Source organism: Sus scrofa, chromosome 6 (genome assembly GCF_000003025.6).
Source record: "Sus scrofa isolate TJ Tabasco breed Duroc chromosome 6, Sscrofa11.1, whole genome shotgun sequence".
NCBI lineage: Eukaryota > Metazoa > Chordata > Mammalia > Artiodactyla > Suidae > Sus > Sus scrofa.
The window spans coordinates 59,133,569-59,153,383 of NC_010448.4; the positions used below are offsets into that span (position 1 = coordinate 59,133,569).

General features: G+C 43.9%; 1 protein-coding gene across 1 annotated transcript in view; it reads right to left on the reverse strand.

Annotated features, from left to right (window-relative positions):
• The window catches only part of NLRP7 (NLR family pyrin domain containing 7), a 38,106-nt gene extending 20,758 nt beyond the window's left edge, over window positions 1-17,348 (reverse strand). The window contains exon 1 of the mRNA XM_021094979.1: window positions 17,226-17,348. The gene's annotated coding sequence lies outside the window, so the exon portion shown is untranslated. The remainder of the gene's footprint in view (window positions 1-17,225) is intronic.

Consider the following 19,815-nt stretch of genomic DNA (forward strand, 5'->3'; position numbering starts at 1 on the left):
TATGCTCAGCTAGAGAAATATATATTATAAAGGACCAAGGTCAGAAAAGAAGAAAAGTCCTTCTACCCCTCTGGGTCCTTCTGACTGTGCTAAGAATTAAAATTGACAGGGTACGAACAAGAGAAATCCAACAGAAGTTTAACAACATGGACACGCGGGGGACCCAGGACAACTAACCCCTCGCCTTCAATACCATCTCCAGCTAGAGAAGAAGGGGGCTCTGAGTGGTGGTGACGTGGGACTTCATAAGGGGAGGAAGTAAATATACACAGAGATGGGGAATAAAGGGTTTGGTCAACACCTGCTTCCTGGACCCTGCAGAGACACTGGGCGGGAGCAGACGCTGGCGTCTGGGCTCTGCCGAGGTTCTCCCGCCACACCCAGCCCCCTGCTCTTTGCCTCTGCGGATGTCTCTACCCCATGATCTAACTTATTTACAAAGCCAAGAGGGAGTCACGGCTGCTTCCTGATTCCTTCGGGCCTTGATTCTTTTCAGCTTTCCATCATCTGCATGCCAACGAGACATCTTGGGGGTGGCACTCTTGCTCCCCTTCACCAGAAATGAGGAGAATCGGGAAAAGGAGGATTCTCATACACACTACCAAACCCCCAGCCTCTCATCCAGCAGTTCTCCACCCGGGTTTTCCACCCTCCAGGTCTCCCCTGGCCTCCCCCAGCTGCGGGTTCTCTCTCCTTCACAATGTGTGTATTTCATTATTTTTTCCCTTCTTTTTTGGCCGCTCTGAAGCATATGGAGTACCTGACCCATGCCACAGCTGCAGTAGCGCTGGATCCCTAACCCACGGTGCCAGGCCAGGAATCAAACTTGCACCCCAGCACTCCAGAGATACCGCAGATCCCCCTGTGCCACACTGGGAACTCCTCTCCACATTTCATTCAAGTCACATGGGTGAAAGCGCACCCACAGGGTTATCTGCGCTTCCTTGATTAGACCTTATTGCAGATAAAGACACCTGAAAATAGTCTTGATTCTTAAATATGCTTGTTTTTATATGGTTAAGAATATTACGTGTATTTTACCATCTTAGCATGTACGACTCGATGGTGCTGAAAACACGCACAACGTGGCACAACCAACCACCACAATTTAGTGCCAAGACTCATCACCCCACACAGATACCTCACACACGTTAAGCAGTCATTCCCCATATGCGACTGCTTAATGTGTACTCCTGTTGGACAAAACAGACTTTAAAACAAAGGCCATAAAGATAAAGACTAATTCATGATAAAAGGGTCAATTCAAGAAGAGGATGTGACCCTCATCAATGTATATGGCCCCAGTATAGGAGCACGAAAATACATTCAACAAATACCAACAGACGCGAAGATGAGAAATTGATGGGAACAGAGGAGATTTTAACACCCCTCTCACATCAATGCACGGATCCTCTCGACTGAAAGTGACTAAGGCAACAGAGATCGTGAGAGACACAACAGTTAGATTTAATTGATATTTTCGGGGCATGACATCAAAAATCAGAATATACTTTATTTTTCAAGTGCACATGGAACATTCTCTAAAACTGAACTAATACTGAGGCAAAAAACTAACCTCAACCCATTTAAGAGTATAGCATTTATTTCAAGCATCTTCTGACCACCATGGCATGAAACTAGAAGCCAACCACAAGAAAATAAATGAGAAAAAAGCTGACTGCAAGGAAACTAAACAACATACTACTACAAAGCCAGTGGGTCAACAAGGCAATCAAAAAGTATATTAAAAAGTACCTTGAGACAAATGACAAATAACAACCATACAAAATACTTGGGACACCCCAAAAGCAGTTCTTAGAGGGAAGTTTATAGCAATACAAGCCTTCCTCAAAGAAGAAACATTTGAGGAGTTCCCATCGTGGCTCAGCAGTTGACAAATCCGACTAGGAACCATGAGGTTGTGGGTTCGATCCCTGGCCTTGCTCAGTGGGTTAAGGATCTGGCGTTGCTGTGAGGTGTGGTGTAGGTCGCAGACACAGCTCGGATCCTGCGTTGCTGTGGCCCTGGCGTAGGCCAGCAGCTACAGCTCCGATTCGCTCCCTACCCTGGGAACCTCCATATGCCGCAGGAGTGGCCCTAGAAACGGCCAAAAAAAAAAAAAATATATATATATATATATATATATATATATATATATATATATATATATATATATATTTGAAATCAACAATCTCATCTACCACCCAAAATAATTAGAAAAAGAATAAACAAAACCTAAAGTAGCAGAAGGAAGGCAATCATAAAGAGCAGAGGCAACCAGTAAAATAGAAACTTCAAAAATAATGAAAAAAATAGCAATAAAACCAAGAGCTGGTTCTTTGCAAGGGTAATAAACAAAATTGAAAAACCTCTGGCCAGACTCAACAAGAAGAGAGGAAAAAACCAAACAAAACAGGAAATGACAAAGGAGAAATCTCAATCAATACTGCAGAAATACGAAAAAAAACAAAAAACAAAAAAACACCAGAACATTATCAACAATTGCATGCCAACAAATTTGACAACCTAGGAGAAATGGACAACTTTTGTAGAAACATAGAGCCTGCCCAAACTGAATCAAGAAGAAACAGGTCACATAAAACAGACTGATCACTGTACGAATGAATATGTATGTGATAATAAAAAATTAAAAAAACCTCTCTACGAATCCAAGTCCAGGACCAGATAGCTTCACAGACAAATTCTTCCAAATCAAGAACAACTTATGGAATTCTGTTCCTGGCTCAGGCATTAACAAGAACCAGGAGGATGCGGTTCGGTCCTGGCCTCACTCAGTTAAGGATCTGACGCTGCGTGAGCTGTGGTGTAGGTTGCATATATGGCTCTGATCCCATGTTGCTGTGGCTTAGGCTGGTAGCTACAGCTCCGACCTGACCCCTAGCCTGGGAACCTCCATATGCTGTGGGTGCAGCCCTAAAATAGCAAAAACAAACAAACAAAAAACCCTTATACCCATTCTTCTTAAATTCTTTCTAAAGACTGAAGAAGGAACACTCCCCAAAACATTCTTGGAAGCCACCATCACCCTAATACCAAAACCAGGAAAAGGTACTACCAAAAAAACAAAATTACAGGTCAGTATCTTTGATGATTATAGTTGCAGAAATTTACCAATCTTCAGCAAACTGAATCTAACAACACATTCTAAGGATCCTAACACCTCGACCAAGTAAGATTCACCCCAAGTTCACAAGGGTGGTTCAACATATGCAAGTCAAAGTCATACACCATATTAATAAAAGCAAAGGCAAAAATCACATGATCTCAACAGATGTGGAAAAGCTATTTTGACAAAATTCAACATCTATTCCTGATACAACTCTTACCAAAGTGGGTACAGAGGAAACCTATCTCAAATAAAAGCCATTTATGACAAACCCACAGCCAATATAATACTCAATGGAGAAAAGCTGAAAGCCTTTCCACTCAAGTCTGGAACACAACAAGGATGCCCACCCTCACCACTGTTATTCAACTTAGTACTTGAAGTCCTAGCCACAGCAGTCAGACAAAGAAAGAAAAAATACCCAAATTGGAAGAGAAGAGGTAAAACTGGCACTCTATGCAGATGACATACTATATATAGAAAACCCTAAGGACACCACACAAAAACTGCATGAACTGATCAACCAATTCAGCAAAGTAGCAGGATACAAGATTAACATTCAGACATCAGCTGCATTTCTGTATACTAACAATAATATTATAGAAGATGAGTATTAAAAAAAAAAAAACAGTATCTCTTAAAACTGTACCAAAAAAAATCTAGGAAAACACCTGACCAAGGGGGTAAACGACTTACACACTGAAAACTGTAAGATATTAATGAAGGAAATTAAAGAAGATTCAAAGAAACAGAAAGATACCCCATGCACCTGGACTGGAAGAGTACTGTAAAAATGGCCATGCTACACAAAGCCATCTACAAAATTAATGCTATCCCCATCACATTACCCCTGACACTTTTCACAGAACTAGATAACCCCAACATTTATACAGAACCATCAAGAATTGCCAAAGCAATTCTGAGAAAAAAGAAAACAAACACCAAAGCAGGAGGCATAATTCTCCCCAACTGCAGACAATACTACAAAGCTACAGTAATCGAGACAGTGTGGTACTGGTACCAAGACATACAGACCAAGGGAACAGAATAGAGAACCCAGAAATAAACCCAGACACCTACCGTCAATTCACCTTTGACAAAGGAGGCAAGAATATAAAATGGGAAAAAGACAGTCTCTTCAGCAAGTGGTGCTGGGAAAACCAGACAGCCGCATGTAAATCAATGAAACTAGAACACACCCTCACACCATGCACAAAAATAAAACTCAAAATGGCTGAAAGACTTAAATGTAAGACAAGACACCATCAAACTCCTAGAAGAGAACATAGGAAAAACATTCTGACGTCAACTGTACACATGTTTGCTTAGGTCAGTCTCCAAAGCAATAGAAAGAAAAACTAAAATAAATAAATGAGACCTAATCAAATGTACAAGCTTTTATCACAGCAAAGCAAACGATTAAAAAAAAAAATACAGAATGGGAGAAAAAATAGTTGCAAATGGTGTGCCTACAAAGGCCTAATATCCTAAATGTACCCAAAACTCATACAATTCAACAACGACACAAAAATAAACTCCAAACGGCTGAAAGACTTAAATATACGACAGGACACCATCAAACTCCTAGAAGAAAACATAGGCAAAACACTCTCTGACATCAACATCATGAATATTTTCTCAGGTCAGTCTCCCAAAGCAATAGAAATTAGAGCAAAAATAAACCCATGGGACCTCATCAAACTGAAAAGCTTTTGCACAGCAAAGGAAACCAAAAAGAAAACAAAAAGACAACTTACAGAATGGGAGAAAATAGTTTCAAATGATGCAACTGACAAGGGCTTAATCTCTAGAATATATAAGCAATTCATACAACTCAACAGCAAAAAAACCAATCAATCAATGGAAAAATGGGCAAAAGACCTGAATAGACATTTCTCCAAAGAAGATACACAGATGGCCAACAAACACATGAAAAAATGCTCAACATCGCTGATTATAAGAGAAATGCAAATCAAAACTACCATGAGATACCCCTCACACCAGTCAGAATGGCCATCATTAATAAATCCACAAAAAACAAGTGCTGGAGGGGGTGTGGAGAAAAGGGAACCCTCCTGCACTGCTGGTGGGAATGTAAACTGGTACAGCCACTATGGAGAACAGTTTGGAGATACGTTAGAAATCTATACATAGAACTTCCATATGACCCTGCAATCCCACTCTTGGGCATCTATCCGGACAAAGCTCTACTTAAAAGAGACACATGCACCTGCATGTTCATTGCAGCACTATTCACAATAGCCAGGACATGGAAACAGTCCAAATGTCCATCAACAGATGATTGGATTCGGAAGATGTGGTATATATACACAATGGAATACTACTCAGCCATAAAAAAGGATGACATCATGCCATTTGCAGCAACATGGATGGAACTAGAGAATCTCATACTGAGTGAAATGAGCCAGAAAGACAAAGACAAATACCATATGATATCACTTATAACTGGAATCTAATATCCAGCACAAATGAACATCTCCTCAGAAGAGAAAATCATGGACTTGGAGAAGAGACTTGTGGTTGCCTGATGGGAGGGGGAGGGAGTGGGAGGGATCGGGAGCTTGGGCTTATCAGACACAACCTAGAATAGATTTACAAGGAGATCCCGCTGAATAGCATTGAGAACTATGTCTAGATACTCATGTTGCAACAGAAGAAATGGTGGGGGAAAAACTGTAATTGTAATGTATACATGTAAGGATAACTTGATCCCCTTGCTGTACAGTGGGAAAATAAAATAAAAAAAAAAACAATTCAACAACGACCCAATCAAAAATGGGTACAATACAAAAATAGACTTTTCTCCAAAGACATATGGATGGCCAGCAGGCACATGAAAAAATGCTTAACATCACTAATTAGAGAAAGCAGATCAGAACTAGAATGAGGTACCACCTCAAACCAGCCAGAATGTCCATCATTAGTTAAGTCTACAAACAACAAGTGCTCAGGAGGGTGTGGAGAAAGGGGACCATCTCACACTGTTGGTGGGACTGGAAACTGGTTCAACCACCATGGAAGACAGTATGGAGCTTCCTCAGAAAACTGAATAATGAATTACCGTATGATCCCGCAATCCCATTCCTGGGCATGTATCTGGACAAAACTGTACTTCAGAAAGATACACGCACCCCTATATTCACAGCAGCTCTATTCACAATAGTCAAGACATGTAAACAACCTAAATGTCCATCCACAGAGGAATGGATTAAGAAGCTGTGATACAGATACACGATGGAATAGTGCTCAATCCTAAAAAGGAGGAAAATGCTATCTGCAGCAACATGGATGGAACTAGAGATTCTCGTAGTAAGTGAAGTTAAGTCAGAAATAGAAAGACCAATACCTATGCGATCACTTATACCTGAAATCTAGAACATCGAACAGATGAACCTACCTACAGACCAGAAACAACAGACCCACAGACGTGGACAACAGACTTGTGGTTGCCAAGCGCAAGGCGGAGGGAGTGGGAGGGACTGAGAGTTTGGGGTTGGTGGATGCAAACTATGACATTTAGAATAGATAAGCAGAGTTCCTGCTGTGGCTTAACAGGTTACGAACCCAACTAGTATCCATGAGGAGGCAGGTTCGATCCCTGGCCTCACTCAGTGGGTCAAGAATCTGGCATTATAGCAAGCTGCTGTGCAGGTCATGGATGCAGCTCAGATCTGGTGTTGCTGTGGCTGTGGTGTAGGCCAGCAACTGGCTACAGCTCCGATATGAGGTTGGGAACCTCCATATGCTGCAGGTGCAGCCCTAAAAAAAATAAAATAAAAATATATGGATAAGCAATGAGGTCCTGCTGTACAGCACAGGGAACTATATCCAATCACTCGGACAGAACACAATAGAAGATAATATGAGAAAAAATGTGTGTGTGTGTGTGAAAGAGGGAGGGAGGGAGACCTGGTCACTTTGCCATACAGCAGAAATTGACACAACATTATCAATCAACTATACTTTAAAAAAATGAAAAAATAAATAAAATCAGATCAAATGGGATAAAATTAAGAAAACAGAATGGATAAACAAGGCAGTCCTCCTGTAGAGCACGGACAACGATACCCAATCACTTCTGACAGAATATCATAGAAGATAATGAGAAATCGAATGCATATATAAAAAAAGGAATGGAGAAGCAATGAGGTCCTACTGTATAGCACAGGGAACTATACCCCGTCTCTTTGGATAGAACATGACAGAAGATACATACATACTTTTTCTCATATATGTGTAACTGAGTCACTTTGCTATGCAGCAGAAATTGGCACAACATTGTAAAGCAACTGTAACAAATTGTACACAATTTTGTATAAATCAATAAATGGAGGGAGATTATACATACATATAATGGAAGTTACTGAGCCATAAAAAGGATATAAAGCCATTTGCAGCAACATGGATGGTCCCAGAGACGAGCATACGAATTCAGTCAGAAAGACAAAGCCCAATACCTTCTGACATCACTTACATGGGGAATCTAAAATATGGCACGAATGTACGATCTACAGAACAGAAACAGTTTGACTCACGAACATGGAGAGCAGCCCTGTGGTTGCCAAGGATGAGAAAACGATGGAGTGAGAGTTGAGGGATTAGCAGATGCAAACTATTCTACACAGAATGATATTAACAAGGTCCTACTCTACCGCACATGCAACTATATTCTATATTCTGTGACACACTTTTTTACATTGTTATATTATGATGTGTGTATCTATCTGCATCACTTTGCTCTACAGAAGTTAACACTGTAAACCAGGAGTTCCTGTCCTGGCTCATTGGTTAAGGAATCTGACTAGGAACCATGAGGTTGTGGGTTAGTTAACCCATTGAGCGAGGCCAGAGATCGATCTGCCATTGCCGTGAGCTGCGGTGTAGGGCACAGACACAGCTCAGATCCCAAGTTGCTGTGGCTCTGGCGTAGGCCGGTGGCTATAGCTCTGATTGGACCCCTAGCCTCGGAACCTCCATATACCATGGAAGCGGCCCTAGAAAAAAAGCCAAAAAAGCATTGTAAACCAACTATACTTCCACAAAAAAATTTTAAGAAAAAAACAGCCCACAGCAAATACTCAAGGGAGAAAAGCTGAAAGCCTTCCCACTAAAATCTGGAACAAGACAAGGATGCCCATTCTAACCACTGTTACGCAACACAGTATTGGAAGTCCTAGCCGTGGCAATCAGACAAACAAAAGAAATAAAAGGCATCCAAACTGGAAGAGAAGAGGTAAAACTGTGACTGTATGCAGATGACATGATACTATATGTAGAAAACCCTAAGGACTCAACCCAAAAACTACCTGAACTGATCAACAAATTCAGCAAAGTAGCAGGATATAAGATTAACATTCAGAATTCCATCACATTTCTGTACACTAACAATGAAATATTAGAAAAAGGGACACAAAAATACAATACCTTTTAAAATTGCACCCAAAAAAAAAAAATACCTGGGAATAAACCTCATCAAGGAGGTGAAAGACTTATATGCTGAGAACTGGAAAACATTCATCAAGGAAATCAAAGAAGATACAAAGAAATGGAAAGATATTCCATGCTCCTGGGTTGGAAAAATTAATACTGCAAAAATGGCCATACTACCCAAAGCAGTCTACAGACTCAATGCAATCCCCATCAAACGACCCATGACGTTTTTCACCAAACTGGAACAAACAATCCAAAATTTTATATGGAACCATAAAAGACCCAGAATTGCCAAAGCAATTCTGAAGAACAAAAACCAAGCAGGAGGCATAACTCTCCCAGACTTCAGGCAATATTACAAAGCCACAGTCATCAAGACAGTGTGGTACTGGTACCAAAACAGACAAACCAATGGAACAGAATAGAGAACCCAGAAATAAACCCTGACACCTATGGTCAATTCATCTTTGACAAGGGAGGCAAAAATACAGTATGAAAAAAGACAATCTTTTCAGCAAGTGTTGCTGGGAAAACTGGACAGCTGCATGTAAATCAGTGAAACTGAACACACACTCACACCATGCACAAAAATAAACTCAAAATGGCTTAAAGACTTAAATTTAAGCCAAGACATCATTAAACCCCTAGAAGGGAACATCGGCAAAACCTTCTCTGCTATCAACCTTACAAATGTTTTCTCAGGTCAGTCTCCCAAAGCAACAGAAGTAAAAGCAAAAATAAACCAATGCGACCTAATCAAACTGACAAGCTTTTGCACAGCAAAGGAAACCATAAAGAAAACAAAAAGACAACTTACAGAATGGGAGAAAATGGTTTCAAATGACGCAACTGACAAGGGCTTAATCTCTAAAATATACAAACAATTAATACAACTCAACAGCAAAAAAAGCCAACAACCTAATTTAAAAATGGGCAAAAGACCTGAATAGACATTTCTCCAAGGAAAAGATACAAATGGCCGGCAAGCACATGAAAAAAATGCTCAACATCATGATTATTAGAGAAATGCAAATCAAAACTACCATGAGGTACCACCTCACTCCAGTCAGAATGGTCATCATGAATAAGTCCACAAATAACAAGTGCTGGAGGGGGTGTGGAGAAAAGAGAACCCTCCTGCACTGTTGGTGGGAATGTAAGCTGGTACAATCACTATGGAGAACAGTATGGAGGTACCTTAGAAATCTATACATAGAACTACCATATGACCCAGCAATCCCACTCTTAGGCATTTATCCAGACAAAACTTTCCTTAAAAAAGACACATGCACCCACATGTTCATTGCAGCACTAATCACGATAGCCAAGACATGGACACAACCCAAATGTCCATCAACAGATGATTGGATTAGGAAGATGTGGTGTATGTGTATATATATACACGTGTATATGTATATATATATATATATATATATAATGGAATACTACTATAAAAAAGAACAAAATAATGCCATTTGCGGCAACATGGATGAACTGGAGCCTCTCATACTGAGTGAAGTCAGAAAGAAACACCATACGGTATCACTTACATCTGGAATCTAATATACGGCTCAAATGAACCTTTCCACAGAAAAGAAAATCATGGACATGGAGAAAAGACTTGTGGTTGCCAAGGGAGAAGGGAGGGAATGGGATGGATTGGGAATTTGGGGTTAACAGATACAAACTCTTGCCTTTGGAATGGATGAGCAATGAGAGCCTGCTGTGTAGCACTGGGAACTATGTCTGGTCACTTATGGTGGAGCATGATAATGGGAGAAAAAAGAATATATACATGTATGTGTAACTGGGTCACCTTGCTGTACAGCAGAAAATTGAACACTATAAACCAGCTATAATGGCAAAAATAAAAATCATAAATGAAAAAAACAGGTTAAAGCTGAAAAAACACCCCCAAATTTTTTTTAAATGGAGAGGTAGCATTCATGGGTTGGAAGGCTCTGTATCACAGTATCAGCTCTTTCCAAACTGTTCAACAGTTTCCATTACAGGGAAGCAAAACTTGCCACCTCCTAGATGTCTCTTTGTCATGTGCATTATTTTGAGGCTGAAAACAACTGAGACCCAAAAGACTTGGGAAAAAACTTTTGCCTTTCTCCTTAACTGCCTAAAAATCCTCACAAAAAGAGTCTATTCTGGGAACAGAGCCATCACCAGAAATGTCGAGATGTGGCCATTTGGGCAAGTTACTTAGTCTTGCTGCATCTTTCCCACGAATACCTTTGAGAACAGTTGTTTGACTTCCTCTTGTTAATCTCTCTCATGTTACCTCAATTCCTAGACTAGTCAGAAGAACCTAGAAGGGCAAAGGAGTATTTCTCCCTCCTGGGCCTATGAAAATAAGATAAAACTCAAGGAAAAGGAATTGAAACAACAAGGTCCTTGTTGTGTAGCACAGAGAAAAATAGTCAGCATCCTCTGATGAATCCTAACAGAAAAGAATATTAAAGACAAGTGCATAAAAATAGAAGAATAAAACAATTCAACTGTTTTTAAAAATGAACAAAAAGACAAAAAGCAATCAAAAGACTTGGAAAAGGCATTTCAAAAAAAAAAAAAGAAATGCCCAAATAGCCAAAAAGCATACTGAAAGATTCCACCTCAGAGAAATGCGAATTTAGAAGACCATTAACAGAAAATGACGCTCCTACCAGAATGGTTAAAACTGAAGACAGGCATGAGCCCTGCTGCACCCAATGAAGCAGCAGTTTCAACATTCCCATTGCTGACAAGAGCTAAGTTGAGCAAACACTCCACTGCCCACCGTGACGGTGCTTTTCCCTGCAGCTGGCCAGGTGCACACGCTATGACACAGCAATCTCACCTCCGGTCAGAAACCCCACAGGCATCAGGGCTGAAGTTTACAGAAGATGCATGCTCACCTGCTCACAGAACCTTTATTCTTCATGCTCCCCAACTATCGCTGTCAAACTATACAGTAAGAGCCCTGAAATAGAATGGATTCCATTTATACAAAGTTCCTAACAAGCACAACTCACCTATGGTGGCAATTGTCACAAGAGTGGCTGTCTTTCCCCGACACCTCAAGGATGACAGTCAACACCTGTGGTGCTGGGAAAGTCGTCTGCTGGCCTGGTTAGTGATTACGTGTTGGTGTGACTGTATGCAGAAATGTACGTGGGTAATCACCAGAGTATGATTAATTACGACTGTCAGTGTTATCATGTCTAACCTCCCAGAGAGTTATTTATACACAAACAAATGCACAATCTTTTTTTTTTTTTTTTTTGTCTTTTTGCCTTTTCTAGGGCCGCTCCCACAGCATATGGAGGTTCCCAGGCTAGGGGTCCAATCGGAGCTGTAGCTGCCGGCCTGCGCCACAGTCACAGCAACTCGGGACCTGAGGCGAGTCTGCGACCTACACCACAGCTCACGGGAACGCCAGATCCTTAACCCACTGAGCAAGGCCAGGGATCGAACACACAACCTCATGGTTCCTAGTCGGATTCGTTAACCACTGTGCCACGACAGGAACTCCTATTTTTAAAAATTAAGTAGCATTGGGAGTTCTCGTTGTGGCTCAGCAGGTGAAGAACCCAACTAGTATCCATCAGGATGTGGGTTCAATCCCTGGCCTGGCTCTGGGGGTTAAGTATCTGGTGTTGCCGAAAGCTGCAACAGAAGGCTGGCAGCTGCAGCTCTGATTTGGTCCCTAGCCTGGGGACTTTCAAATGCCACAGTGCAGCCCTAAAAAAGCAAAAAAAAAAAAAAGAAAAAAAGAAAAAAAAAAGAATTTACACAGAGGATAAAATATGACTGTGTGAAACATTCACTTTATAAACATAACCCCCTGGAATTTCCATCGCGGCTCAGTGGTTAACAAATCCAACTAGGAACCATGAGGTTGCGGGTTTGATCCCTGGCCTTGCTCAGTGAGTCAGGGATCCAGCATTGCCATGAGCTGTGGTGCAGGTCGCAGAAGCAGCTCGGATCCTGAGTTGCTGTGGCTCTGGCGTAGGCTGGTGGCTACGCCTCCAATTAGCCCCCTGGCCTGGGAATCTCCATATGCCTCGAGTACAGCCCTAACAAAGACAAAAAGACAAAAAAAATAAGTAAGTGTAACCCCTTTGACCCGGATAATCTCCTTTACGTTTTTTGTAATCCCTGGTTTGGGTTTTTTGTGGGGGTTTTTTCGTTTGTCTTTTTAGGGTCGCACCCACAGCATATGGAGGCTCCCAGGCTAGGGGCTGAATCAGAGCTATAGCTACTGGTCTACACCACAGCCACAGCAACTCAGGATCTGAGCCGCGTCTGCAACCTACACCACCATTCATGGCAATGCCGGATCCTTAACCCACTGCGCAAGGCCACAGTTCAAACCCACATCCTCATGGATACGAGTCAGGTTCCTTAGCCACCGAGCCACCATGGGAACTCCCTGTAGTCCCCGTCTGTTCTGACGGTATTATGACCGTCAACATCCGAGCATCTACCCGGTGCAGCCACTATTACACGCTCTCCCACAGGCCACCTCCATTTCCTGCAACCATCTTACTGGTAAATCCTATTATCTACGCTTTGTATGATGAATCTGAGGCTTAGAGCAGTCGGTCTCCACGTGTGGCTCCCGGACCAGCAGCCTGATCAGGGGACTTGTGCAAATGCAGATTCTTTTTTTTAACCTTTTTTCAATGATTTTGTATTGTTTCTATTATAGCTGGTTTACAGTGTTCTGTCCATTTTCTGCAGTTCAGCACAAGTGACCCAGTCACACACACACACACACACATATATACATACATTCTTTTTTCTCACATTATCATGCTCCATCCTAAGTGACTAGATCTAGTTCCCAGGGCCACACAGCAGGATCTACTGCTTGCCCATTCCTAAGGCAACAGTTTGCCTCTATTAACCCCAGATTCCCAGTCCACTCCCTCCCCCTTGGCAACCCCAAGCCTGTTCTCCAAGTCTATGCATTTCTTTTCTGTGGAAAGGTTCCTTTGTGCCACGTATTAGATTCCAGACATAAGTGCTACCATATGGTATTTGTCTTTCTCTTTCTGACTCACTTCACTTAGTTTGAGAGGCTCCAGCTCCACCCAGGTGGCTGCCACCCAGTGGCATTAGGAAACACCGGTTCTCAAGCCCTACCCCAGACCTTCAGAATCAGCAACTCCGGCAATGGGCCCAGAACACCACGGTGTAACCAACATTCCAGGTGACTGTGGTTAAGGCTCATTTAAGGGCCGTGGCCCTGGGGAAACCAAGGCCCAAGTCCGCACATTCTCACACATCGCGGAGTTGAACTCACGCACCTGTGTTCTCCATCGCCGGCACATGTCAATCAAACAAGTAAAAACAAAAAGCTTCCCTCTTCGTGCATTCAAGGGGCCACACTGGGGATGAGCCGCAAGATGAAAAATCAACCGTTTACAAAGCACCCGGGCAACACTGCATCCCGGCAGCTTTATGATGCAAGACGTTACCATGTACGGAAACGGCTCATGATCATCACATGACACCTAAGACTCAGTGTTTACGCTACAATGCCAAGTCCCAAGAGCACAGTAACCAAAAATGAGAACAAGCAAATGATGTGCCCACTGCAGCAAGACCTACCATCACCTCCCATAACCTCCTCCAACGGCCAAGTTCCAGAAGCACGTACACCCTCAAAACCCAAGGGTTGTGTTCGAGTTTCCCTGCCATGGATGATTTTACCCTGTTATTGTCCTGTTTGCAATGCTGTCTCATCAATACGCACTTGGTTTTGTAAAGAAAAAAGAACAACAGGGATGAAGTTCCTGTTATGACTCAGCAGAAACGAATCCGACTAGGATCCTTGAGGATTGATCCCTGGCCTTGCTGAGGGGTTAAGGATCCAGCGTTGCCATGAGCTGTGGTGTAGGTCACAGACTCAGCTCAGATCTGCTGTTGCTGTGGCTGTGGTGTAGGCTGGCGGCTACAGCTCCGATTGGACCCCTTGCCTGGGAACCTCCTTATGCTACCAGTGCAGCCCTAAAAATTAAAAAAACAAGTTAAAAAAAAGGGGGGGGGGGAATTGAGTCGCCCAGGCATAGCAAGTCGTCAAAAGGGACCACACGACGTCTGTAGGATAGGATACAGTTTCAGTTTCAGGAAGGTGGTCGGTGATGAGGTGAGAAGCCAGACTGAGTGAACCAGTTACACAGGAGTGAAGAGGACCTGGAGGCATATACAGCTCTTCCTAGAAACCTCCTGGGGAAAGTGAGAACCCAGGTTGCAGGTTTAAGAGCACCCAGGTGAAGCTCCTCGGCAAGTCCACAGAAGCTAGGAAGAATTACGTCTGACAGAATTCTAGATACAGAGAGTGAGCAGGGAAAAAGGTTTGCACCTTAAGACAGAGCAAACAGAAAACCAATGTGAAGCAGGCCGTTAAGGTAGGCAGGGAGTTCCCACCATGGCACTGTGGATTAAGAACCTGAGGGCAGCAGCTCAGGTCTCTGCAGGGGTGCAGGTCCAATCCCTGGCCCCGTGTAGTGAGTTAAAGGATTCGGCATTGCAACAGCTGCGGCTCGAACTCAATCTCTGGGCCCACAAACTTCCACATGCCGGGGGTGTGACTGTAAAAAACAAAAAAACAAAGGCAGGAGGTGGCCCTCTCTTTCTACCCAGAGCGCTGCTTAGGCACTGATCATTTCTTTCTAACCACAAGATGACCAGCTAGGATGGCACTAAGAACGGCTCACTTCCTGAACAAGGTAGGTCAGTACAAAACGCCCTCAGAGCCACGCGGGAAGACGAGCAGGGGAAACCTCAGGATCAGATGGTTCTCGGAGGGAGCTCTCCGGACCATCCACGAGATGGAGCTTAATTCCTTGAAAGAGATGTTAAATGCAAAAACCCAAACAAAGTCAGAAGCAAACAAAAGAGGAACTTGTGGTTTTGGACGAAGGGCTAAGAACGAACAGAGACGTTTCAGAAATTTCCCAGAGGGGAGCGTGTCGTCAACCCTCAGGTTTCTACGCTGACCCGGCTCAAGGAACAGGCTAAGTCGCTTCATTTCTGGTTTCTATTCCTGTTCAGCCAAGTGCCACACCTGAGCCCTGGGATGCCAGGAACACAGAGGCTCCTTGCCTGAGTGAGCGTGGCTTGTGGCCACAGCTGCAGAAGCACTCGCGCTTAGGCAATTCCCTCCAGTACCACCATCAAAGCGTTGCTCTCGCCCAGGATGAATGAGTACCAGGAAAAAGCGGGAGGCAGCAGCTCAAAGAGGGACTGGAGAGGGAGTTCCCACTGGGGCTCAATGAGCTAAGAACACAACCCAGTATCCCTGAGGATGGAGAGGTTTAGGCCCTGGCCACGTTCCGTGGGTTCAGGATCCAGAATTGCCACAAGCTGCAGTGTAGGTCACAGATGCAGCTCGGATCTGATGTGCCTGTGGTGTGGGCCTGCACCTGCAGCTGGGATTTATCCCCCTGCCTGGAACCTGCCCTATCATATGCCACAGGGGCAGCTCTAAAGAGAAAAACAGCAAGAGAGACTAGAGAGGTAGCCTTGTTAGATGAGTTAATAAAATGAGGAGTTCCCATCGTGGTGCATTGGAAACGAATCTGACGAGGAACCATGAAGTTGCGGGGTACATCCCTGGCCTTGCTCAGTGGGTTAAAGATCCAGCGTTCCCGTGAGCTGTGGTGTAGGTTGCAGACAAGGCTCAGATCCCACATTGCTGTGGCTGTGGTGTAGGCCGGGGGCAACAGCTCTGGTTAGACCCCTAGGCTGGGAACCTCTGTATGCTATGGATGCGGCCCTAGAAAGACTGAAAAAAAAAAAATGTTGATGATGTAGCCCACCCAAAGGAACTCTAGGTGAAAGGATTTTCCCTGAAAAGAGAGCAATTCTCTATTTCACACAGGTGTGGGTCATGTGAGGTTGAAGACCTAGGCTAGTAAACTTAAAAGCTGAGCCGACACAAGCCTGGGAGGCTCTGCTGCGAAAAGCAAAAGAAAAGTGAAGGCACCGGCTAAGAAGAAGCCATAGGAGGCAGCCTCGAACTATAGCATCGCTCAAGTCTCCCTTCCTCACTAGCAGCAGTAGTGTCCTCCAGTGCTCCGTCACCACAGGCATCCTGGGGGAAATACCAATAGGTAAAGCCACGACCACGTCACTGTCGCTCCCCCTTCATGACGGTGACACGTGCATCCACCTTTGAGCTCAGGGGCGGATGCCATCCCAAATTATAGATGAAAGACTGAGTAAGCCCTGCTCAGAACCACAGCAGAGGGCAAACACAGGGCAGGGGGGCCTGAGGGGTCTCTTTGGGGGCATGCAAACGTTCTGAAATTGGGTTATTATGACAGTTGCACAACCTTGAGTCAGCTAGGGCTCACTGTACACTTACAACGGGGGGATTTTGCAAGAGAGAAAGCCAACCCGCATGCAACACTTAAAAATAACACCAGGAAAAAATTACAGACAAAAACCACTGGCAGCTGCCCCCTCCAAATCGCTTTTTCTCGTCCTTATAAAGAGGGGGGGGGCTCAGCGTTAGGACCTCAAAACACCTTCCAGAAGTCTCCCGCCAGCCACTAAAATGAGCAACGTTCCGTGGTAGAAACTCAACCAGTAATTGCGACGGACGCCAGAGGCGGGACAGAGAAGCAGACAGGAGAGCTGTACTCACCCCCCCGGAGACTGGGATGGCGTGCGCTTGTGAGGCCCGCGTGCGCACGAACCCTCCAATAAGACGACGTCTTCTGCCAGCCCGGGCTCTGTGATTGGTCTTTGGCGTGGACCTTGGTGGGGGCAGGACTTCCGGCCCAGGAGGAAATGGGCGGGCCTCAATCTTCAAAACGAGGCTCACATGGAACCGGCCCGGGCCCCATCCCTGAGGATCCCAATTGAACTGGTCTGGGGAGTGCTGGAGGGAGCCAGGAACCTGCCAGCGCTCCCCAGGTGATTCAGATATGCAGCCTCGCAGCCACACCGGCCAGGTCAGGTTCTTCAGCCTAGGAACCACCAGCATGTTGAGATGGACGGTGCTTTGTTGGGAGGGTGGGGCTAGGGGTGGGGCTTTCCTGTGCCTCCTAGGTTGTTCAGCAACACGCCTGGTCTCTATCCACTAGAGGCCAGTTGTACCATCCTGTTCTGACCACCAAACACGTCTCCAAACGTCGTCAAAGGTCCCCCAGGGGACAAAAAACCATCCGACCTTGAGAACCACCGACATAGTTGCAATTAGCTGCCTCCCTAATCATCCCAGTTATATTCAGCATCCATAGGCTATCTTAAATGAAACGTGTATATCACAACAGTTAAGCTCATTTGTTCCAGAGGTGATGGTATTCATTTACAGCGACATTTAAATGTGTATTTTTTCACTGATTTTTTTTTTTTTGTCTTTTTGTCTTTGTTGTTGTTGTTGTTGTTGTTATTGTTGCTATTTCTTGGGCCGCTCCCGCGGCATATGGAGGTTCCCAGGCTAGGGGTTGAATCGGAGCTGTAGCCATCGGCCTACGCCAGAGCCACAGCAACGCGGGATCCGAGCCGCGTCTGCAACCTACACCACAGCTCACGGCAACGCCGGATCGCTAACCCACTGAGCAAGGGCAGGGATCGAACCTGCAACCTCATGGTTCCTAGTCGGATCCGTTAACCACTGTGCCACGACGGGAACTCCTGATTTTTTTTTGTTGTTGTTAATTTGCACATATATTCATTTTAACACATTTTTGCCTATTGGAGAGCCAATGTTTTTTGAGGTAAAATAATTGAAAACTTGAAGACACTCTGGACTAGGAAATAGCCTATGGTTAGATAAGAGGGATGAAAGAATTCAGCAAATTGTTTGTGGTTTCTCTGGGTGGTTATGTTATCTTACAGGGCAAGAGGGATTTTGCAGAAGTAATTAAGTTTACTGATGAGTTGATGTCAAGATAGGGAGAGTGTCCTGGCTTATCTGGAGGGTCCAGCATAATTATATGACTGCTTCAAAGAGAAAGAAGCCAGAGGGATGGGTTAGCAGAGGAAATGAGGGATATGAACCCTCAGAGGGATTTAATGCATCGCCCCTGGTGATGAGGGTAGAGAGTAGGTGGGCACACATGCCAATTCTAAGAAGGAAGAGAATTCTGCAAACAACCTAGAGGATCCTGGAAGTGGATGCTTCGCGAGTCTTAAGAAGAGAGTCCAAACTGGATGACACCACAGTCAGAGTACTTAGCCAGCCCCTCAGGCTTCTGACCCAAAATCTGCACAAAATCTTTAAATTATTTGTGGGTTTTTTCCCAGGTAAGTCTTTTGTTTGGTTTGATTTTTTTCTTTTGGCTTGGAATTATCTCCCTGAGACATTTGCTGATTTCCCCAATTATGGGTCTCAGGTAAGAGAGAGAGAGAGAGATAATTGCAGGCTTACCTAATTTTGACTCTTAGGAGAAGTATGGAGAAGGGATAGAGACATAAAACACTGAGGTAAAAATGATGATGTCAACAACAATAATTGTGCTAATAATTGTTATAAAAATACATAAAATAAGTGAGACACAAGATGGAATATTACTCAGCCATAAAAATGAAACAGTGCCATTTGCAGCAACATGGATGGCTCTAGAGAGTATTATACTTAGTAAGTCAGACATTGAAAGACAAAAATGATACGGTATCTCTTATATCTGGAATCTAAAAAAGAATACAAATAAATCTATTTACAAAAACAGAAACTGATTAGAAACTGACAGAGAAAACAAACTTACAGCTACCAAAAGGGAGAAGAAAGGAAGAAGAGACAAATTAGGAGTATGGGATTAACAAGTACAAACTACTATACATAGCACAGCACTGTAAGCGATACTTTGATTAAAAAAAATTAGGGAGAGAGGACAAGATGGCGGAGGAGTAGGGGGACACGCTCGCCCTCTCCCACAAACACAACAAAAAAAGCACATCTACAGAATAAATGACTCGCACAGAACAGCAACCAATCGCTAGCAGAGGAACCTAAACTCCAGTAACGGCTAGAAGTTCGTGACATTACTGGGCAGAACGGGAGAAAAGAGGAGAGTGAGAGAAGGTGAATCCGAGTGGGACAGGCGCTCCTGAAAGGGAACTGCGGAGGAGAAAGGGATCCCACACCCTGGAAAGTCACCTACCGGGGGAAAGATCAAACGAACCGGAGGAATCTCCAGATGCAGAGAAGAGTGTAGCAGTAAGTGGGAGTACAGAAAAGCCGATCAAGAACCCAACGGACCATCTGAACTACGGGCACAGTCACCAAA